This window comes from Phocoena sinus, chromosome 2 (genome assembly GCF_008692025.1).
Source record: "Phocoena sinus isolate mPhoSin1 chromosome 2, mPhoSin1.pri, whole genome shotgun sequence".
NCBI classification, from domain to species: domain Eukaryota; kingdom Metazoa; phylum Chordata; class Mammalia; order Artiodactyla; family Phocoenidae; genus Phocoena; species Phocoena sinus.
The window spans coordinates 129830078-129834616 of NC_045764.1; positions in this window are offsets into that span (position 1 = coordinate 129830078).

Genomic DNA, 4539 nt, shown 5'->3' on the forward strand with positions numbered 1-4539 from the left:
GTGATGATGTAAGGAAATGACATCTCTAACGCATGGTCAATAATGCACATTGGAGTAACTCTGGAGGCTAATTTGACAATAGCTGATCAAGGTAAAAGTCTGTATATGGTATGTACCAACTAGCAATTCCACTTCTAGAAATATACCATAGAGAACATTGTTTTGGTACAAGGAGATGTGTACATATATGCTCACAGTAGCATTCTTTATTATTGTCAAAAGGAGGCGGGGAGGAAAGAGCTTCAAATAAATGGACAAATAAACTGTGGACTACTCCTACATCAATTAGAATGAATGAATAAACTAGATCTAAATGCTTACCTATGGGTAGGTCTCAAAAACAACGTTGAGTGAAAAAAGACAAATTTCAAACTGATTTTTAGGATAAACTGATACTTGTGTTAAACTTTGAAACATACAAAGTGAACCAAATGTTGCTATCAATGCAGACATCTGTAGTGAAGGTACAAAATCTTAGAAGGAAAGAACACCCAGTAACTTTCTTATGGTGTTTCTCTCTGGGGATGGAAGGGAGGAAATAGGATGGCACAAAAGGGATATTGTCTCTAATTCTAATGTCTTAAAAAATCTGCAGCAAATAAAACACATTGTTAATAAGTGTTAATTCTGAATGGGGGGCACCAACATCTTTATTACTTTCCGTGCTTTCTGTGAGTCTGAAATTGTTCAGAATAAAATAACCAATAGTCTATTAATATGGAGAAATAACGTGAGAAGCAACTCTGCAAAGACTAAGTACGTAAACGTATAAATTTTGTCACGGTGAGAAAATCAACTAAATAAGAGTGTGTATGTGTGTGTGTGTGTGTGTGTGTGTGTGAGAGAGAGAGAGAGAGAGAGAGAGAGAGAGAGATAATCCAAGCAAAGCAAGCAGCCAGGTTGTTTTTTAGCAGGAGAGACCGCATAATGACAACTTTAATGATGCTCCCTAGTCAGAGGTCAGAGATCCCTGGACAGTGCCACGCCCAGACACTTGTCCATTTGCCCAGGACAATGTGTGCTGCTATTGACTCAGGGCAATTCCTGTTTCTCTCCCAGAGAAGGCAGCCAGACGACAAATCCAGAACAAAAGCCATCACCCATTCCTGGTTCTCCCAATATTTTTCATAGACCCGTTTCATTTATTTGCTCATTGACTTGAATCTGATATGGGACATAATGTCATTGGTTTGATCAGACATAGTTTTTTAGATTACCTTAGCTATCATAATTACAACTGGGAAAAAAAGTGATCTCCAGCTCATTTACTTTTGAGGCTATGTCCTGACACCAGCTCATATTTTCTGAAGAATAACGAATGGAAAATGTTACCACCACTTATTTAACAGGTTTGCTATTGGTTTTCTGGGCTTTATGTTCTGAGTCGCCATTCAAACAGTCTTTCAGAAACGACAGCTTCTTGGCAGAGAGGCTAAGAGGCTCAGCGGTCCCACAGTTGAGATCTCTGTCTTGCAGTGCTGCATCCAGATTCCTGCCTGCTCAGCCCGTAGGAATGCTTGATTTACATGCTACTTTTTGGAACTAATAAACACTCCTCCCTAATGCTGGGCTAACTGGCAGAAGCCCTGACTTAGCGTTCTTGAGCTTTTTGAACCTTACCACAGGAGGTAAGACAGGGAATTCTGTTCCTAAGAATCACTGCAACTTTATAAATATTGTGTGTCAGTAAATGTGACATTAAAATGGGATTTCTATTTGGTTGCGCTGGTGGCTGTTATTTGTTTTTGGTTTTTTGGGTTTTGTTAACATCTTCGTTGGAGTATAATTGCTTTACAGTGGTGTGCTAGTTTCGCTTTATAACAAAGTGAATCAGCTATACATATACATACATCCCCATATCTCCTCCCTCTTGCGTCTCCCCCCCACCCTCCCTATCCCACCCCTCTAGGTGGTCACAAAGCACCGAGCTGATCTCCCTGTGCCATGTGGTTGCTTCCCACTAGCTAGCTATTTTCCATTTGGTAGTATATATATGTCCATGCCACTCTCTCACTTCGTCCCAGCTTACCCTTCCCCCTCCCCGTGTCCTCAAGTCCATTCTCTACGTCTGTGGGTGACTGTTATTTGCACAGCAGCCTTTCTGAAATAAGGAGGGTGTCCTTAGGCATTAAGCAGAGTACAAGATAAAATTCGTAATCTTTTTCCTTCATCTCATCATCCAGATTTTTCTAGAACACAACCTTCCCTTTGAGAATGTAAACTTCTTGGCAGGAGGGACTTGGAGCTACTTATCTAGCACGAGACCTGGCACCTAGTTGGTATCTGTAGAGAATAGTGCAGACATCAGATGATCCCGTGGATCATGGTTTGCCTTACCTAACCAAAACACAGGAAGCATGTCCTACCCTCTGCCCTCAGAAGACTGAATAAGAAAACAACAAAAAAAAACTAAAAATACTAGGGTTCAAATCATCCTCAATCAGGAGAACATATGAAGAATCATAAGCATAACAATTGTGATTTGGGGAAAAAAACATCTAACACTAAAATCTTTAATGATAAATAGCTCATGAATAATTCATCTATGTCTAAAGGACAATTCTTTATATTGAAGGACAAGGACCAAGATATTCATTTTTATGCGTATACATACACATACTTACAAACCAGGAAATACTTTCATTTATAACCCTAAAGCTTCTAATTTTTAGGGTAGATGGACCTCGGTACCTAAGGGAGACTTTCTTTGCTAATCAGTGTGATGGCTTGAGTGTGTAAATTTGGGTATAAGCAAGGTGGCAGAGTTGAACAGTTCTGTCTAATTGCAGAGAGAGAAATTTGCAATCTGAAGGAGGTCAGCGCACAGCAGAAATACTTTTGAAAAAGAGCCTGAGACACTGGGTGTGCTACATAAAAGAAAGATCAGAGAGAGAAAACTCTTGTGAAGATGTGGCCAAAGACCAAGAAGGGCCTTTGGGAGACAATGGTCTCATTAGTGTTTAAGCTGTGTGCTATGGGATTTATGACATGAAATGCCTCCCCCATCTCCTGAACGAAGTCTTCAGTTTACATTGCTCCTTAATGCTTTTCTGTGACTGAATTCTATTCAAGGATCTAAGAGAGGTGCTGGGTTCTGTTTCTGGATTTACATGGAGCAAAAGAAAGAGAGGACATACAGACAAAAGAAGGAGAGAATGACAGTTCAGCTGACTCCCTGTTAGTCCCTCTCGGGTGTCTCTTAAACATCTCAGACTTAACATGGTCAAAGCAGAACCCTATTCTTCCACTCCAACCCTGTTCCTTCCGCAGGCTTCCCCATGTTATTAAATGGCACCGCATCCACTGTGCTGCTCAAGCCAAAATCTTCTTTCATTCCTCATTTTTTCTCACTCCCTACCTGTAATCCATCAGCAAGTACTTCCAGGTCCACCCCACTAATATACCCCAAATCCATCCACTGTGGCACCGTTGTCCCCATCTCCTATCTCTCTCAGGAACTACTGCAATAGTCTTCTAACTGGTCCCCTTACTTCTGCTTTTGTCAACCACAGTCACCCTGCACTGGCTCATGGTCTCTTCACATAACATCCACAGTGACCCTTAGTATTAAAAATCAGATCACATTCCTCCCATATTTAAAGCTCTCCAATATTTATCCATCCCACTGAGAATGCAGTTCTCCTTCACCATGGCCTACAGAGCACTCCGTGCTCTGACCCTGCCCCTCGGGCCACATCCTACTCCTCTCCCACTTCGGTTCCATCTCAGCAGTACTAGCATTACTTTTATTTCTCAAATACCTTTGCCACAAGAGCATTCCCTTTTCCTAGCGTGTTCTTCCTCTAGATCCTTGCTTGGCTAGCTCCTTTTTCTTATAAGATCTCATCTCAGATGTCACTTCCTCAAGAAATGGTTCCCCATTCTAATGCAGCTATTCTTCTGCTAGAAAATCCAATCATATGACGCTGCTTTCACAAAACATACAAAGAGGCTCTTGGGGGTGTGAGAGTAAGGCCTCAGCCTCCTTCCCTTGTAAGCTTTCGGAGCATGCATGACTTCTGCAGGTATAACAATTGGTTATTTTCAAATGTATTCTTACTAGGATGGAATGAGACCTGCCATACTTACTATAGATCTCTCCCTCACCAAAAAGTGAGCTTCACGTTGGTAGGATTGCCAGGTAAAATATAGGACATTGGGCTTCCCTGGTGGCGCAGTGGTTGAGTCCGCCTGCCGATGCAGGGGACACGGGCTCGTGCCCCAGTCCGGGAAGATCCCACATGCCGCGGAGCGGCTGGGCCCGTGAGCCATGGCCGCTGAGCCTGCGCGTCCAGAGCCTGTGCTCCGCAGTGGGAGAGGCCACAACAGTGAGAGGCCCGCGTACAGAAAAAAAAAAAAAAAAAATACAGGACATTGATTAATTTGAACTTCCAATAAACAATAAATAATTTTTTACCGGAAGTTCAAACTTAAGAGTCCTATATTTTTATTTGCTACCATCTACATGCTGGGCACCGAACAGTGGCCTGAGGTCAGGAGGAGGCTTTGCAACAGACAGAGCTGGGATCAAATCTTCAC